Source organism: Lepisma saccharinum, chromosome 6 (genome assembly GCF_977018435.1).
Source record: "Lepisma saccharinum chromosome 6, izLepSacc3.1, whole genome shotgun sequence".
Taxonomy (NCBI): Eukaryota; Metazoa; Arthropoda; class Insecta; order Zygentoma; family Lepismatidae; genus Lepisma; species Lepisma saccharinum.
Genome location: NC_139234.1, coordinates 70,541,308 through 70,560,041, shown reverse-complemented (window position 1 = coordinate 70,560,041; position 18,734 = coordinate 70,541,308). Strand labels below are relative to the sequence as shown.

Genomic DNA, 18,734 nt, shown 5'->3' with positions numbered 1-18,734 from the left:
ACTGTGACGCGCACATGCTTTTGCTTACATTAAAGTTTACCTTTTCACATAAACGAGAAATTGACATGTCACCCAAAAAAACACGCATGCACCTGCATTTAATACCATTACATACGAAAAGAAACCTTGGCCTGCTCTTCATATTGTCCACCAAGGATTGAAAAGAAGAAAAATGTCTTGAGCAAATAACTTTTCTAGTTTCCTCTGAGATCTGAAGGATTTCAGTTTTGTATATGTAATGATAAAGTGCTTGTAGAGTGTCATTAGGTACAGCTAATTGTAATTATATAAGAAATAAATGCTTTGTCAAATGTTTCACAAATATTTCAAACTTAGACTTCTTACGAGTTGATCGGGAACCATCTCAACTCGAGTTTTATTTTCTTTTTTAATACAACGCCCTGTAGGTGTCTGAGAAAATACCAAATACATGGCTTCTCAAAGGCATTGGATGTGGTACACATCTGCCATAAATTGTTTAAGATATTTTTATGCGTAGCTATGGCACTTTAAAATTAGAATGAAAAGAACTGAAGTGGAACTCCATGAGTATTATATATTTAATAATGTAATTTCTATATCCATTGGGTGGGAGATGATTATTTCTGGTTGGGGTGTCCCAAGATCCTCCTCATCCCCTTTAATCTCAACCTGCATTAAAATGAATAGATATATCTTTGTTCGCAATTTTCACAGTTAAAACTCCTGATTTCCCGTTCCGTTAAATTAAAACAAACCCCGAACGAGGTCCAGAGCTTTACATGTTTCAGAATTTTCATCTGGTTTTAAAATCTGTTTTTTTTTTTAATTCTAAGAAAACAAAGAAAAAAATATTTATGCAAAATATGCATTAAATAACACGAATGTGTGTGTTGTTCTAAAATATAATATTTCACATTATACTTAGATATGAAGGACGTATTTAACGGGGGGTTCCTGATCCCCCTCCCCGAAAGACTTAACAAGTAGTAAAAGTAAATAATCAAAATATTGTTTAGCTTTTGTTCGATGATTATTTCCGCTGAATTTATTGTAAGCAAGGAATTTGACGCATATACTACAGCTTTGAAGGGTTCCAAACATTTATGGACACTACTAATATCATCCATAAAATATTAATCAGGAACTTTACTTTTCATTAATTGGATCCAACTCCTTTTTGGTTATTTAATAAATATTCAATTATTTTTCTATTTGACATTAAATTCCTTGCCAGGGCAGTTGTTTTTATGCAAATCTTGTCGATCTTAACTATACGTAAGCTAGATAATGAATACGTGCTGTTATATCTATATTATTTTACTATATTTTACCTATTCATGTAATAATAATAATTCATTATTAATTAATTTACATATTTAATTAATATTTTAATTTAATTAAATATAATAATTATTATTATTGTGACACTTGGTTTGAAGTAGTATGTCTGTGTGCGTGTATATATATATATATATATATATATATATATATATGGGGAGGGTGAATTTTGTACCCCCCCAAATGCAAAACGTTCCTGCGCCACTGCTCACATACAACAATACCCAGGCTAGGATTCGAACCCGGGAACCCTGGCGTCGTAGCGCGATGTGTTAACCACTCCGCCACGGGAGCCGGCAATACATTCTTTTTATTATAACATTTATTAACAATAGTAATCTAATAATATGAACTGTTTATATTTTTGTGTGACACTAGTTAGTTTAAAACAGAGCACGAATTAAACATTTCTTCAGTTTGCCCAGTCAGTGATCACAACAGGTTCATTGAATGGACAGTGTTCCATAAGATATACACATATCATTCTGATCATGTACAATTAACTACACGTATGCTAAAATTGTAGTTTTACAACTTTGCTTTTACAACGAACAACGCTCACACTGGAAGAGCAAAGTTGTGCGCTACTGAATTAGTAGGCTTTCTGTATTATTTTCTGCAGATAAAGTTTATTTCGTGGTGAAGAGTAATGAATGGGATGATGAGAACAGACATTGCCATCTACATTGCAGGGAACGGAGTAGACTGGTTTTTCTCGAGGTACATTTATTTTTCTTGCTTAAGTAACAGTTTCTTATGTAGATATACCGGGTGGGCCAGACTCAATTAGGCAGCTTTTGATTAGATGTTATTTTTATTTTTTCTTCATTTTATTTTTATTGACAAATGTTAACAATTCCAACGGCTACAAAATTGTTACAAAAATGGAATCACACACACATAAGTCATTGATTTTTAAGATAGTGGTCGACCTGGGCACCATAAAAGTCAACACAGGCTTGTAGACGCAAAGCAACATTTTCACACGCCTTCCTACACATGTTAACCTGAACATTCTTGAACTCCTGAACAATTACCTCACGCATATGTTGCTCACTGTCAATGGGATTAGCGTACACCTTGTGTTTGAGGTAACCCCAATGGAAAAAGTCTGGTGGGTTGATGTCGGGTGATCGGGCTGGCCAGTCCACAGGCCCTCGACGGCCAATCCAGCGATCAACCTCGTTCACAGCATACCGTATGATGCAGCCAGTCATCTATTGACAAAAAATGTACTTTCCAATTTTTTCCGTATGCTGTTGGATTTATTGGTTACTAATGTTCGAAAACTGCCTAATTGAATCTGGCCCACCCTGTATACTATTCCAATCTTTGCTTATTTGAAGTACAAATAACAAGAAAAGAAAAAAATCTGACAAACAGATAAAAAATTACTGGGCTACAAAAAATAAAGAAATCATACACGGACAGAAACAATGAGCTTCTTAAATATTCATGAACAGCAGTGCACGTAGATACACTATGTAATACAATATGAACAAATACATGACAACGAAATTCTCACAATAATTGGAAAGCGCCCTGTGTTTCTGTACATTACGTTACATAAGCTAATAATACTTTGCGAACAATTTATATGACAAAATCAGTCTCAAAGGTAAACATATTCTCTGTTGCTATACAAAACGCCTCCTGTGCACTGCAATACATAAATAAGATCAAATTCATGAAGAAATTAGCCTCTAAATAATTACTATAGTAAAATCTGTTGCTGTACGTTATGTGTAGGCCTCCCAGAAATAACTACTTCCAACTATGCCACAAACAGTGCATACGTTACCTACAAAGGTTACCTCGTTTAGAAAGATTCTCCTTCTTGATCAGTTTGCCGGTGTTTTTTTTATTCCCTTCTATTTTGGGCTTGGATTATTCTCGTGGGATTTCGGATCTGCATTGAACATGTGTGCCGTGGATAGACAAGTTTTGGTAGTAGACACTCAACATAGAATTGTTGTAGCTGCGTTTCCATATTCTTCTTCCAGAACTGATCATCTCTCTGGATGTATTCTATTTTAACACCTTTCTGTGTCCACAGACCAAAGATACAGTACCTTCTTCCGTGTAATAATTACTATTACCTTACACGTGGTAATAGTAATTATCTGTGGTGTTCATGATATTGGCGTTAAGCTCTTCGTCAAATTTCCAGAAAGTTACTTTCTTCGTCTTGATGGCATGTGCAGGTGTTACATGTTTGACAGAAAAGGGACACTTAATTTCGATAATTGCATAACGAAATAAATGTTAGATACAGTGAAGTTTCAGTTAGATATTGTATACATATTGTTATGAGTTGTAGTATGCATAAACCTTCTTTGTAATACCATTCAAAGCCGTGCTATCCCAATATAATCCTTGCTTTCCAATAAGTTCAGTCTCTTCAGATAAAGCTAACAACCATCATATACAACAAATGCTAAACGAGTATTGTTATTATTTTATTACTTGGTAATCTTTTCGTTTGGGGGAGGGGGTCCAGACGCCCTAAATAAATCCTTTATGTCTTTCAAAGCCTTATGATCTCAATCCTAATCATTGCCTTCCAAAATATTCAGAGTAAAAATAGTAGTACTTGATAAGTATTTCGGGTGCTATACTTCAAAGCTGTATTATATTTATAGCTATAATCCTTCCCTCCAATACGCGTTCAGAGGAAATTATCCATCGAATATGCAAAAATTGCTAAAGGAGTATATTTACATTATTTAATTTTAGTACTTCATAATCCTTTCGGGGGGGGGGGGTCCGGACCCCCAGCAAACTTGTTCTACGTATTATAGCGTAATATTTGCCAAGGACTCCGGTTTAATTGAATTACTCAAAATAACGTTACTGGTTTACGTACGTACAATGTAAACGTCTAATGGAAAGCGATAAATACTTCCCCATTTGATGATGTAGTAAACGGATAGGTATTATTTATATTTCATTCTGAACCCTTCCACAATACGTGAACGTCTGTGTAGTTATTTTGCCGGCGATTTTGTAGCGCTTGAAACTTCATTGTTCTCGGAGCCCACATCTTACGTCAAACACACTTGCTGCCGTCACCCATATTTTGCAATTGAACACGTCCAGTTGACGCACGCACACTTCCCCCTGTCTCTCGCGATCGTGTTTTGTCTTCGAGCTATTTTGTTGTATCCCTCCGCGTTCTACTGTGGGTGGAGTTTAGAACGCTTCTAACTATCTGCACGAGATGTCGCCACAGTGCAGGGACACTTTTACGTATTGCAAGGGTTTCGTTTTCCTCAAACAGTCTCAAAATAGGAAAACTGACTTCTACAGTGATGATGTTAATGTCAAGTACAATGAACATTGCATGTCCCCAACAAAACAGTTTTCCATAAGCTTGTGTGGTTAACGAGATAATTGCATGTGAAAATTACGGTTTTCCCCATTTTTATGCCCAATTTACTTATTAAGCAGGGTCTTTTTATAAATTTCTGCTTTGTAGGAGATACGCACCCATATTTTCTGAAGGATAGAAAACAAACCCCGAGATCCTATCTTTGCTCGTAACTGAAAAATCTGTTTAAAACGGAACGTCTGCACTGCGCGTTTTCGTCAATGTATGAAGGAGCCTTAAGTTCGAACAATGATTAAGGCATGTTTTCCACATCACATCCATGTTATCAATTGGTCAATCATTCTCATCGCCACGGATTAACCAAGAGGCAAAAAGGCAACGTAATATATCCTAAATAGAAAAGAATACAAAAAAGGGGCAAGGAAATGCGCATATCGTGCCTAGTCGAGGTTGTGTGTTGCAAGACGGAAATGTGTAACTATTATCGCATGAGCACGTTCAATTATATTAGGGCAGAAACATGTATCACACAATACAGGTGAAATTGTTGTAGGTTGACGTGAATTGTTAATCTGCCTAAACTCTTAAAATACTCTAATATCAGGTTTTTTGTTCCACTTATTATTTCAATTTCGAGGGTCTTCATGACCGAGTGCTTTGCATACTGCTCTATGAAACCGGAGACCCTATGTTCGATTGATTGATTTGCTTTATTTTACTTCGCTTCTTGTGCCACTTTTGGCTAAGTTGCAAATATGGGGGAGGCTCCCCGATGGCGCAGTGGTAGCATCGTCGCCTTGTGATCAAGAGTTCCCGGGTTCGATACCCGGTGGAGGCACATAATGGTTCGGATCCCACTTTAAACTGTAGGTCCAGTCCCGATTAGCCTTACTGTGCATAAAGTGGACTTCAAACACAAACTCAATCAAATATGGGGATGAGTGACGATATGATGAAATTGATGAATGGACACTCACAAATCCATGCCCAGGCCAGGATTCGAATGCGGGACGCCTGGCGTCGTAGCGTGATGTGATAATCACTCTGTCACTGGGGCCGGAATCTATTTTCGAAGCGTGGGTAATATTTAAGAGCTTATTGTGTTCGTACATTTTTTCTGGTCACTCCAACATTCGTCCTTATCGTTGAAAGTAAACAAGAGGGATATAATATGGTCGTAAAAATAGCAAAGTTACCACATATGCCTGTCACGTGCCGAAAGAAACGACCTCCTTTGCTCGTTTTCTTTTTATATTTGTTTTAGAGCTAATGGCAAAAGAGAGAAAAAAAACGAAAAAATGAACAACCTATTTTCATTCATGAAGGAAATAAATCGCCAGCTCAGAACCTGATTTCTTGAGAGCTCATCATTGACAAGAATATTTCTTCCGAGACCGAATGACCACAGAAAGAAACGCTGTGCTAATTCCTTGATGACTCATGGTTAACATTGCTCTTCTGTGTGGTGTTCACGACTGACAGGTGCAGCTAGCTCTTCCTTATCTTGCATAGAGTTTCGGCACTGACGCTGGAGTGTTTCCAATTCAATATCGGTTTTTGTTTGTTGCTTCCAATCTAACTAAGAGGAGGGAGACCTTTTTTTAAAGTTCGCCAGTGTACATTTGATACGTGTACGTACAGTGGGATCCATAAGTAATACCAAGCAAATTGTCCATCACCATATTCACTCAGTTTGTTTTACTTAATGAGAGCTTAAATAATTGAAACAAAACCCGAAACAAGCTGCTGACAACCTCTGTACCAGCATACATAAAAATAATTTCTTAAAAACACGTAGGATACAAGAGAAAAAAATCAATGAAAATAGTTGTGGACAATTTGCCGAGCAATACTTGTGAATCCCACTGTACGTAGTACAACTGGCGGCCACAAAGACACGTCATATTTTAATAATTTGCTCTGCAGTTGATCATCAGACGGATTCTAGACGTCCACTCCTTCATAGTAGAACTGTAACAAATACCTTTCTTGACTATCGTCGCACAACTGATGAAAACAAGCGCTCATTTCTTACTTCGTATGCCGGTGAATCTGCACTGGCAACAACGGGGACTGGCCTAAACCGGAAGTTCCGGGGGGGACCGGGCTAGACCTCACAAATGTTTATGTTTACATTTTTAACACGGTTTATACCCGAAATTTCTCCATTTTGTTTGAAATTCGGCATACTCACTAATTTTGGCCCCCTAATCACGAATCTGCAGTGAAAATTTGGCGCTCACACGTGGAAATAGCAAAATAATCGAAATTAAGTTCTTATTTCTACACCCTCGATTTCCAAATTTCCCACCGATTCCGGGCTCCGCCCCTGGGGTAATTGACCTACCGTCCCCAACCGCTAACGCTGTCCCGCCTCCGCTCCGGCTCCCCGGCTTTCTCTATAGAGTCCCTGTTAAAGGCATGTTAGAAATTGGTAGGATTTACCTGCCCCCAAATAAGCGCCAAATTTTAAGTGCAGATTCGTGATTACGAGGCCCAAATTAGTATGTATCCCAAATTTCAAACAAATTGGATAAATTCCCTGTATTGTTAAATTATACTCATTTGATTCACGTAGTCGACGGTAATGGTGCCAATAGCTATTGTGCATCGGAGATACATTAATGTCGAAAAATCAGTGACGTGCACTGAGGAGTAGCTAGTCTAGCAGAGATAGATCAATCCATCTCACATCTCGAATTATATTCAAATCACAATATTTATTGTCTTCTTAAAGCCACCACAGCTCATATGCAACACCTTCTTTTCCACGCACTTCTCGTCCATCGGTGTTCTCCGCGGGCAAAGCAGACTGGATACCCTAGCTCGCTCTTCTTCAGCCAGGCCAGTTTCCAGGTAGAAACGGCCGGCCCAAGGAAAAGGAAGATTTCGACCTCTACTTCCCTTGCCCCCACGCCCCCCCCCCCCCCCGCTGCAATGGTTGAAAGCCCAGGCTTTCAGGTCCCCCAGTCTATCTCCTATAGGACAGATAGGGGATTGGTTTCTCATATTTTTTTTGTAAATCCTCTAAAGAACACAGGGTAAAATTTTCTGCAGTACTTATGTTCTCTGTATTTACACAACCTTTTACACGTTGTACAATATGTATGTATAATATGGGATGTAGTTTTATTATTTATAAAATGGGAACGTGTTATGTGCAGACAATAATGTTATGCTTTCTTTCTTTTTTTCTTTTTCAAATATGGAATATATAATGATTAAATTACAAATATTTGCTCAGGCTCTCTCTGACTCTAGTTTTAGTAGTGTTTTATTTAAATATACTAATATATTGGCCTGTAACAGTAATAAATACGGATGTATTTATTTGGGCAAGAGAACGCGTGTTCATATTGTTGTTGGTTTGGTTTATTTTACTTCGCTTTTCTGCCACATTTGGTTATCGCGAAAATGAGGATTGAGTGATGATATGATGAAATTGGTGAAGGGACCTCATATGAACAATCCAGGTCAGGATTCGAACCCGTGATGAGTGCGCATTCTTGTCCTATGTGTTGCAGTGAATAATGAAATAATTTGGAATGAAAAATGTATCTCAGAACTCAAAAAGTCAAATGAATATCATTGAAGAAACTACAAAAAAGTGTGTTGTGTTTTGTTTCCTGTCACCAAATCAACCAAGCGCGGGGGAGTGGTTATCACAGCGCGCTACGACACCAGGCGTTCCGGGTTCGAACCCCGACCCGGGCATGGGCGTTCCCTATGCTCGTCCCTTCATCAGTTTCATCGTATCATCTTCACAATTAACCAAATGTGACAAAAAAGCGACGCTAAGTAACAAAAATGAAATCAAATCATTGATTGATTGCTCAAATTGGTTTATTTTACTTCGCTTTTCCGCCACCTTTGGTACAACAAAATAGATGAAGGAACACACACAAAGAACACAAATGGCCAATCCGAGATTCGAACCCAGGATCTCTGGCTTAGAGTCAAATCAAATAGTTTTTTTATTTTCGAATGTGGGTGGGGTTTAGGTGTACTTTTTTCTAGTACTCATTCATAATTTTGCAATCTTTTCCTGTTATTGACATTCTTCTTTTTTGAAGGAATACTGGCCCTAAAGAGAGGAGGGGTGTGACTCACACCAACCCCCCCCCCCTTGAGCACGCCACTGACTGCTACCCCAAGTGTCGACGTCACCGCACGTCACTGCGAAAAATACATGATTTACCGGCCAAATAAGTTGAATGAAGGGAGAAAACACTTCCACGAGCATCCTAAAGTCTACAGAAACTCAGTTCCGTAAGTAGTTTCTCCTGTAAAGTTGAAGAAATGTGTTTTCATTATACCACACCGTTATCATGATTTCTCCTAGCAATGTGCATGTATAATTTTAATAGTTCTATGTAGCGAGTGAGTTCCAAATTCTGCTGGTGTTTTCAAATCTCTGTTAAAACGATGATTCACAAACTGAAATAAAGTAATGAAACCCAATATATTTATAGCATGGCCATGAAGACGTTAAAATATAGTGGGAAGTTGGGATGCACGTTTGATAGATACCTGATATCAGGCACGTATCCAGAGGGGGGCTTAGGGGGCTCGAGCCCCCCCCGAAAGTTTTAGGTTTACACTAGATAAAATGAGTTTTTTTGTTTCTTGTGGTGTGAAATAAAATAATCTGACAATAATTTAAGGAAAGAAATAATTATCGAGGCAAGACGGAGAATGTTCCGTAACCCTGTAATTGATAATAGCACGTATCCAAGATGGGGCACAGGGGGCTCGACCCTCTCCCCAGGAAAGTTTTCACTTTACGTTAGATAAAATTAGGTTTTTCGCTTCTTAAATAATGTGAAAATAATGTAAGGAGAGATATAATTACCGAGGCAAGACGGAGCATGTTTTATACCCCTGTTATTATTAATAGCACGTAGCCAAGGTGGGGATGAGGTGGCTCGAGCCCCCCCCCTCTCAGGAAATTTTTAAATTTACACTAGATAAAATTAGATTTTTGGCGTCTTGAATAATGTGAAGATAATAAATTTATAAATCTGAGAGAAATAATTATCGAGACAAGACTGAGAGTGTTCTATAACCCTATTATTGTCAATAGCACGTATCCAAGGTGGGAATCAGGAGGCTTGAGCCCCCCTTCAGGATTTTTTTCTGTTTCCACTAGATAAAATTAGGATTTTGGCTTCTTGAATAATGTCATGATAATTTGGGAGAAATAATTATCGAGACAAGATGGAGAATGTTCTATAACCCTGTTATTGTTAATAGCACGTATCCAAGGTGGGGTTGATGTGGCTCGAGGCCCCCTTCCCAGGATTTTTTTTATTTTACACTAGATAAAATCAGGTTTTTGGCTTTTTGAATAATGTGAGGATGATTTAAGGAGATAGACAAGTATCGAGGCAAGACGAAGAATGTTCTATAACTCTGTTGTTGGTAATATTGCACGTACACTTTTCTTGCGCTTTCGGTGATGTCTCAGCAAACTTGAGGACTATGTAGAGACTTGCCAGCATTTGGAAGCTGCACAACAAAGGTAGAGCCACACGTAGGGCGATTCGTTGTAATTTCTAATCTCTGGAAGGCGGGAGAGGGTACGTTCTTGAATGAGAGAAGGAGTCAATTACTGGCGATATTAACGAATCGTTTTATCTGCGGAACGTTCTACAATATAATGAGGATATAAATACTCCGATTCAATTTTTCGATTGATCTGTACAAAGAATCAGTTAATGAGATTTCAGAGGTAAGTGTGACAATTCATACAGTCGATTGGTGATCAGATCAGTCAGCGTCCTCTGGTTGCTTTATAAGATATAGTGATTCGAAAATGAAGACATTGACGACAGCAGAACATCCGGGGCCTCAGAGAAGTGCTAGCTCGGTTCGAGGGCCGAAGAGATCAAGGCCTCTCTCTCTCTAAAGTGAATATTTCATCAGTACCGGATATTAAACTGCATAGATCAACTGAAAATCAAAGTTTTGAGTGATGATTTAGTTTTGCCAGAACTAAACTTCTTATATGCAGTCTGAGAATTTCATGATATAAAAAAATACTTTTGTTTAAGCCTACTGGGTTCGAAACACATTCAAACACTTAACTACCATAAAGAGACAGCCGAAAATTTTATGAATGTCGAGAAGAGAAAGCAATGTAGACATTTTAGGCGGAAATTGCACGCTCTACCAGGACCCAAATCAGGGCTCTACCAACTGAGCCACCTAGTCATCCTTGACTTCAACCGATTTTTCGTTACAATGTCTACATAGTACATGTCCTGTGTATATCAAATCGTAAGGTGTTGCCTGTATAGTGAACAAGCACAGAAAATATAGGAGAGAAGAAAACTGAGGAGCATTATCACCGGTTGAGGATACTTTTTTTCTGTGGTCAACAAGAGCTACTACTTCAAGGTGACAATGACAGTGGCCTAATAAGGGAGATTTCACACCATGTCGCCTGAAGATTAGGTTTGTGCGGCGTTTTGTGTCGCTACGGTGTGAAACGTTGCTGTTGATTGGCCCATTACAATCGACATGTATCGCGTGTCCCTTCGGTCTGAAACCTTCCTAAGTCTTGAAAATCCAAGTCACAAGGATGGAAAATTAGGGCCTTGTTAAGGTTAGGTGGGAAGGCAGGCAGACGACAGCACCCTAAAGGATCATATCCAAACCTGCAGGAAGAACGCATCTTACTTCAATCTCCAATACGATGATAAAAACTTCTGGTGAGTTCATTTTAAAAAATGTGTCCGAGATAAAGAGAGGCGTGCCCAGGATTTTCGGAAGGGAGAGGGGTTACGCATACTATTGTTGGTGGTCAGTCCTGATTTTGCCATTTTTTCACTGTCTTTGACGTTCCTCTTTTCTTTTCTTTTTTTTTAAAAAAAGGAATACTGGGTCAAATGGGGTTATTACCTCACCAACCCTCCCTTGGGCACGTCACTGGAGATAAATGAGTAAGCATTTGATCATACTGGGAGACGAAACATTAGATGTGTTGGGAACGGAAGGGTTTTCATTATGCATTAATTGTTTAGTGATCCACCTGTATTCGAGAAGACTTCCTTTGTTTCGTGCCGATATATAACAAGACTACGGAAGCTGTGACAGGCATTTTTGAACACTTGTGAGTGCTAAGGCCTGAATCTGAACAATTTGGTGGGTTTCGGCTTTTATAAGAGCTGAAAAAATGGGAGGACAAGACACGTTAGTGGTGTTCAGGCTCGAATCAGAGATAAATATTCGAGAGCTGTCTGCGTCCAGTTCGCAACCCACAATTTGGATCTCGCGTTGTCGAGTGGATTGTCCATCCCGTGCATCCATCGTAAAAACACTCAAAGATACCATAGATGTTTTTATACCTGATGAGAAGAAATGGACAAACACACATACTGAGATGGTTCCGGCACACATTATTAATGCATGGAAACAGAGGAGTCGAGTGGTAAAAAATGTTCCGATTTCGCGTTCTGATTAAAATGATAGCCTTACAGTGGCAACGATTTAAGGGATAGTTGCTCCCCATTTTTTATTTTTCTGCTTCAAAATTTTCTGCCTCTTAATGTTAAGCCTTGGCTACCAAGAGAAAGTAAACTTTCCTTGCAACGCCCTCCGCACCCCCCCCCCCCGCCCCGTTTTGGAACCCAATTGCCACGACTGGTCTTAAACATACAATTGTGAGGTTCTTACTATACTCCTTAAAAAAATGGTGTTGAGCCCCCCCCGAAAGGAATTCCTGGATACGTGCCTGCCTGATATTGCTTTTGAACAAAATCGGTCAAGGAATTTCATATTGAAGTCGTCAACGAACGAGCAAAGCAAGATTGTAAAGAGTAAACATCATGGGACACTGTCGCTATGTTTAACTAATAATATGCATATTCAGTTTGCAAAGAAATAGTTCTAAAAATTTTCTTTCTCGCTTTGCTGGCAGTGTCATAATTTATTTAAGTCATATTATATCTGTATTTATTACTACTACTTCAGACAGGCAAGTGCACGCACACCCATGCAATGCATTCTCACTGATATTTCAATTGCCCCCCCCCCCCCCAAGTTTAACTCAGAGTTACACCTACGGCAAGAACGATACAAATACAGTTAAAATATTGCACAAGTGTTCCTAATTTCTTTATAACTAGCTTAAGAATTGCATGAAATGATTACTAAAATTTTGTGTTTTTTAATGTCATCCCTTGTGTTTTCTCTAACGATTTATTAAATCAAGTACTGAACATTATCGGAAGGAAAGCAATACTCGAAACGTTAAACTGAAATGTTAACATTAATCTATTGTCCATATTTTCCTGTATTTGACATCTTTTTTCTTCTCAGATGTTACGTGAATGGAAGGGAGGGGTTTTTTTAATCTCTAGAAACATCCATGAACAAATTGAATTAGGGTGAACATTTTTAAAACGGTCCAAAATATGCACTTAACTTCCCAAAACTTACACCCCCCCCCAACATTTTCCAACAAGCCCCCAAGGGAAAAATCCTGGATAAACCCCTGGGGTGATACATACGACTTACATACACACATATACTATATATGGTCTTACATTTATACTGCCCACCCTAATCTATCAATATGGCGCTTCTGCCCACCCAGTCGAAAATTTCTGGCGCCGTCCCTGCTCTTTAAGGAGATGAAAATTGTTTAAAATATGTGTGGAACGATGGAATCAGATTTTCTCTCAGAAAATCACGCTGCATACGAATTCTCCTTTGCGTATGGGGGGTACACTTTTCTAAAGAAGTGATCACGTCGATTCGAACATGAAATACAAATCTTCATCAGAAGAGTGTATGACTGACCCCATTTTCTTTTGAATATTTAAAATGGAATTTTCCTAAACGAAATACTTGCACGAACGAGACGAGGCACGACAGACCAACTTGGGGGGGTACAATACACTCCTGTACCTCACCCATATTTTTCATAACTTTGTAAGAGGGTGTTCGGAAAACTATACTTAAACTTATATATTAAGAGATTTTTTTGTAAAATAGAGTCCAGACTAGCGTACCTGAGCATGAAGTGAATCTAGAATATGTTCTAACAACTTCAGAGTGGAATCCGAAACAAATATAAGCACAAACATGACAATTTTCGACTCATCGCATTGCGATATCATTCCTAGGTGAAATGAAATTTGTCCTAGGCATTTAAACAGGGTGCAATCTGCGATTTTATCAGAGGGGGGACTTATTTTACCTATGTATTAGGCAGGCGCGTGCCCAGGATTTTCATAAGGGAGGGGGTTATGAATTCAACACATTTTCCAGTTCTCAGGTCAAATTTTTTGTAATAAATTAGATAATTAATATACTTGGATTTTACCCCAATGAACGCAATCAATGTATTTGCTATGAATGCTTCATGTTTTTATTGCATCATATAAAAGCACCTGCTTGAATATTTCCAAATTAGTAATATTTTATATTTAATTGCTCAAATATATATATATTTTTTAAAAAAATATGTACACTCAACATTGTAACAACATTAAAGAGATTAAGACTACTTGATGTCTTAAAGATTGTAATAAATAAGGTACCACAGTTCAACAATTTAAATTCTGAAATTTAGGCATCGAGGTTTCTGTGCGAGTTCTGACAATATGTCGTCATAAGTAACTTTTATATCCCGGTAAATGTTCAGAGCAGCTAACCTATTTAATCTTTCTTCGCAAATGGTATTTCGAAGATAGGTCTTCAACCGCCTCAAAGTTGGGAATGATTTCTCATTTGATGTTGTTGTTACCGGGATTGTACATAATATGCACAAACGTGTGTTTACCCAGGGAAATATTACTTCACTGCACATATCAATTGTTTCAAGAGCATTTACTGGACGTGTTTGCATTGCTGCAAGATGACGATGCCACAGTTTCATTTCAGTGGTAGCATCGTCGCCTTGTAATCAAGGTGTCCCGGGTTCGATACCCGGTGGAGGCTCATAGTGGTTTGAATCTCACTTTAAACTTTAGGTCCAGTCCCGATTAGCCTTACTGTGCATAAAGTGGATTTAAAACATCAATTCAATCAACATTGTACTTGTTGTGGAGATGATTTGGCTAAATATTGTGTACATTTTTGGCATTGTATTATTATAGCCTATTATTGGTCAAAATATTTGTTTGACAGTCGACAAACAAATACGAACCCCTTCAGTAATTAATAATTTCTACTACGGTGTCATTAATGTGTCATATGCATTTTCATATTAGGTCTATGGAAAGGAATTTTGTATGTTGTTAACTTTATGAAACTGCGAAATCAAAGCCCCTTCCCCCACTCCGAAACCCAGTATCGGACCGCAGGATCTGTCACTAAGCCCGACAAAATCTTGCCAGATAGTGTTCGAAATGGAAATTCGTAGCCGAAAAGGGAGGGGATGTTTGATCGATTTTGGAGATACGAGGGGCTACATCCTTGTATGGATCAACATGGAGACCATACAGTAGGTGGAGGATGCTCAATATGCAAATTATTCTAATTGGGGGTATGCTTTGTGAAACTTTCTTAACTGGAGGCAGCATCCCCCACTTCGACCACTGATGTCGGAAAAGATGCTTTCGGAAAATGAATTTATTACTGTACAAGAGAAATATTCAGAAGATTTGTAAGGAATATTTACAGTTAATGGGATGCCTACCTAGTCTATCCCGTGTCGTAATACAAATTTTATCCCTTTCCTACAAAATAATAAAACTGTCCATGGCAACCGTGATTTTATAATGTGGTTGCATACATATATAGTAGCACCAAGTTTTCTGGTACCTCGGAAAATACGTGAACCATAGGCTTCCCCGTGACTTTAACCAGCGACACTAGTGCCACTGCTCCGACGCCAGGGTTTCAAATGCCTTGGTGGATCTATAGGCTAGGTAATAGCGTTTTCCGAGGGTTCGTGAACAAGACAAAAATAAATTGTTTTAAAGTCCATTTTATATACCGATACGTTAATCGGGACTGGACTTAAAGTTTAAATCGGGATACGTACCACTGTGCAATGCACCTTCACAGAGGATCAAACCCAGGACCTCTTTGATTACACCACCATCGGTGAGGCCCCTGAAATCATTGAGGAAAATTGTTCATCTTCATGTTCTCTCGCCCTGTGAAAGTTTATTGGTGATATAGGGTGACATCCTACACACGTCTTCCAGACGTACACACGTGGGCACCCCCCTCCCCTGCACACACACGTTTGTATGCTTACAGCACATGCTGTGCCCTCCCAGAAAAACAATTCTAAATCCGCCTGTGGATATATCTGCTATCAAATAATGAACGTCACTTACCTCGAGAGTTCCTTGACATAATTTTGCAACAAGGTTTCCAATTTCTGTTATGCCTTCTTGTTGAATATCAGAGTCTGAAAGTTCGCACGTTTCACTCTTGCAATTCGGATGGAATTCCTCTGAACTTAAATCTATCTTTTCTGATGTTCTATTTGTGGAAGGTGAAGCTTCAACTTCCATTTTTTGTTTCTTTTTGTTTCTCCTCTTTTCTCTATCCACCTTTAGTTCCACGTCAAAAATCCATTACACGCGCAGAAACGTAACACAGAACACGACCACTTCGACTTGCTACCTTGCAGACTGCAACTCGCTACAACCCCCGTGAACACCAGGACTTGGGACAAAGATACGGGGCGAGTGTTTGTGGTTCCGGGAAGTCGAATCTCTGAACCATACATCCTGCTTGGTCCAGCTCAAATTACGTCACCAGTGTTGACAGCAACCAGTAGTGTTGGCAACTGCTAAATTATTTACGCAGAAATTCAAGTGAGATCTTTCACAAATGTTACAAGAAAATTCAATAAACTGAAGGCTGGAAATTGGTTGAGAAAAAATATCTAATTTGTAAAGAGCACAAGAGTAAATCATATAATATTTTGGCATATTATTTTTTTTTTTATTTTGTTTATGAAACTGACTGGACCAGTTGGGCTATATAACGCATCCCTCACCCCTCCCTTCCTCCCGGCATGCTATTGTACAAAACATCGCTTGCCTCCTTCGCTACTGCCTGCAACAATTATTATTATTATAATTATTGATATTTTGAAATAAATATGCATCCAGGTGCGATATAAGATTTTGACTTACTTTGCCTACTAATTGTAGTGATTCAAATCTCACAGAACTTTGCTCTGCTGGCATAAATGGTATAAGAAGGGGAAAGAAAGAAAAGGGAAGTTAGCAGCACTGTCGTAACAGGAAAGGGAGGGTCATTCTCCTAAGAGGGTCATCGTGGGTGAAAGAAAGGGGAGGAGGGATTCCTTCAGTTCGCATTCCAAGGGTTACGGCCCTTTTCTTGACCATACTGAGAAGGAAATTCTCCTTCCTTTTCAGTGACTAAGGAATGAATGAATGCCTGTGCATTGCTGTAACTCAACTCCAATATTATCAAAAGTAATTGAAGAAGCAAATACATTTCTCATTGCCAAATGTAAATATTTTACAATATTGGCGATTTGGTACTCAAACACATTTATGAAATATTTTTTTTTGCTTTGAATTTTTTTAAATGACGAAACCAATGGGGGGTTTTAACCCCCACCAACCCCCCCCCCCCCTGGGCACGCCACTGGTATTAGGTATACTTATAATTGGACATTAATTGCTTAAAATCTGATTTTGATATCGAATGCAACACAAACACAACGCCATGTTAAGTTAAACACTAAAGTCAAACTGTAAGAAAATTACATTAGTCATATGAATGCACGAGATAAATGAGACTCACTGCAGGTTCTATTGGTAGATTTTGGATTGGATTCGCTAGGTCTTTGGAGTGAGATATTAATATTTGATTGATTTACTTAGTGTATTTTACTTCGCATTTCTGCCATGAGTGATGGTATGATGGAATTGATGGGACACTCACAAATAACACCCATGCCCAGGCCGGGTTTCGAACGTGGGACCTCTGGGCGTCATAGCGCACTATGCTATAACCCTTCCGCCATGGAGGCCGGCGAGGCGGGAATGTGTTTTGGATTTTCTTTGTAGATTCAAAAATCTTTAACTGTGACGCGCATGCTTTTGCTTACATTAAAGTTTACCTTTTCACATAAACAAGAAATTGACATGTCACCCTAAAACACACGTATGTATCTGCATTTAATACCACTCCATGCGAAAATAAACCTAGGCCGGCTCTTCATGTTTCCACAAAAGATTGAAAACAAAACCAAAAAAACTTTTGAGCGTATGGCTTTCCTTGCTTCCTCTGAGATCTGAAGCATTTAGGTTTTGTATATGTAACGATGGTACTTTCAGTGCTTGAAGAGTGTCAGGTACAGCTAAATATATAACAAATAAATGCTTTGTCAAATGTTTCACAAATATTTCAAATTAGATTTCTTACGAGTTGATCGGGAACCATCTCAACTCAGTTATTTTTTTTCTTTTTTAATACAACGCCTATAGATTCTAAAAGGCATTGGATGTGGTACACATCTGCCATAAATTGTTTAAATATAGTTTTATGCGTAGCTATGTGACTTTAAAATTAGAATGAACTGATCTGAAGTAGAACTCTATGAGTATGATATACGGATCCAGTGGGTGGAAGATGATTATTCTTGGTTGGGGTGGCTTAAGATCCTCCTCACCACCTTTAATCTCAACCTGTATTAAAATGAATAGATGTATCTTCGTTCGCAATTTTCACATTTCAAACTCCTGATTTTCCGTTCCGTTAAATCCAAATAAGCCCAGAACGAGGTCCAGAGCTTTATATGCTTCACAATTGTTATCAGGTTTTAAAATCTGTTAAAAAAAAGAAAAACAAAGAAAAATATATTTATGCAAATTTTGCATTAAATAACAGGACATTCGTGTGTGCTGTTCTAAAATAGAATGTTTCTCACGGCTTCACATTATACCTAGGTATCAAGGACGTATTTGGAGGGGGTCCAAGAGGTCCGGACCCACCCCCGAAAGACTTACCATGTAGTAAAAGTAAATAATCAAAATATAATTGTGTAGCATTAAATATATAATCGATGGCTATTTCCGCTCAACTTAATGGAAGGCAATAAATTTCGCTAATACGCCTTTGAAGGGTTCCAAATATT

The 18,734-nt window shown here is 38.5% G+C and overlaps 1 protein-coding gene across 2 annotated transcripts in view; it reads right to left on the bottom strand.

Moving 5' to 3' along the window:
* Positions 1-16,210, bottom strand: part of LOC145988862 (uncharacterized) — a 199,664-nt gene extending 183,454 nt beyond the window's left edge. The window contains exon 1 of one of the 2 annotated variants that reach the window (XM_083124114.1): positions 15,949-16,210. The gene's annotated coding sequence lies outside the window, so the exon portion shown is untranslated. Of the gene's footprint in view, positions 1-13,668; positions 13,720-15,948 lie in introns of those variants that run through there. The other variant, XM_083124112.1, reaches the window with a different exon arrangement.
* Between the last annotated feature and the right edge of the window lie 2,524 nt (positions 16,211-18,734).